Raw genomic sequence first — 1633 nt, 5'->3', positions numbered from 1 at the left:
ACCTTTCGCATGAAAATGGTGTAATTCATAATTACGTCTAATTTTTAGACAGGATTCTTTAAGATCAACTTTATATCCGTAGGAAAATCAAAGAAAAATTGGCTCGCTTTTCCTGTAAGATTTCCAGGAACCTTGATTTGCTTATCAATAGCAGTTTGCTTCCAGTATTTTGAATGGAAATATACACTTGATAAGTAATTTGTAGGCTTCCTAAATATAGAAAATTTCGATATATTGAGATGCCTAACAGTCAAAATATTTAAAAATGGAATACGATTTTATTCGTGATATGATTCAACTATTTATTTCCATTGCTTTATCTACCAGGTGTTCAATATCACTGAAAATCTAATGAAAATTTTCTCTTTAGCAATTACCTTTAAAGTCTTTCATTTGTTTCAACAGTTATTCTGTACCATCCCTCAGTCAGTACTGTATCATATGTAAGCATGAGTTTCACTGTACTTCATTCAAAGCCCAATTTCTAATGCTTTAACTTTGCACGTGGATCTTAAATCCCTTTTACTGAATTCTGACATTCTTCGTCCATACATATTGAAAATCCTGATACAGAGCACATCCCTACTTAAGACTAATTTTTACACCAAACCTTTTTTTAATTTCAGTCTCGTGTCCTGGGAAAACACTTACTGTCTGTCCTAAGTACGTATATTCATTAACAATCACTAGAGGCTTGTCCATAACTATTATTTGTTGTCTCTACGAATTTCCATTGAACATTATCTTAGTTTTACTCGTATTCACTTTCAGTCCTACATTTCTGCTTTCTCTATTCAAATCTTCTATCATCTTTTGTAATTTCTCCCTTGATTCCACAGCTATGGCTTCTGCAAATCAGAAGTTGTTAAGGTACTCTCCATTAATATTAATTCCTATGTTTTTCCCAATCTAAATTCATAAAACTTGTTCTAGGCATGCTGTGAATAATATAATAGAGATGGGGTCTCCCTGTCTAACTCCTTTCTCAATCATATTTTCTAACTGTCTTTACGTAGTTTCAGGATTGCTGTACTTCATATATATATATATATATATATATATATATATATATATAATATATATATATATATATATATATATATATATACATACATATATATATATGTATATATATATATATATATATATATATATATATATATATATATATATATATATATATATAAACTCACGGGCTCATACGTTTGTGTTTGCTGCTATTTTATATGCATGGATTTTTCCATCATTTGTTTGCCTTGTATATTACTTAGAAATACCTGCAAATGATAAAACTTTTACAATTTTTAAAAATGTAACTGTCTTAATATTTGGCTGACATCGAGAGAAAATTATATAGTACTGTACAAAGATCTCCCATTTTCTTCTTAATAATCATACTTTTAATCTTGGGTGTTAGAACTGCCGAGAAATTAAAATTTAATGGCATATTTTTTTTCTTCAGAGAACAAAGTTTTCGTAGATATTACGGGTGGATCTCGCGAAAAAAGAAAAAAAAAGAAATTAAACGAAAATTGTAATAAATGTGAAAAGAATTGCCGTCTGCAAATGTAAGAAAAACGAAAAGAACAGAGTAATTTAATTTCTAGAACAAAAAAAATTAATGAAAATGAAA

This window comes from Palaemon carinicauda, chromosome 19 (genome assembly GCF_036898095.1).
Source record: "Palaemon carinicauda isolate YSFRI2023 chromosome 19, ASM3689809v2, whole genome shotgun sequence".
NCBI classification, from domain to species: domain Eukaryota; kingdom Metazoa; phylum Arthropoda; class Malacostraca; order Decapoda; family Palaemonidae; genus Palaemon; species Palaemon carinicauda.
Note: the sequence above shows the minus strand (reverse complement) of the source record.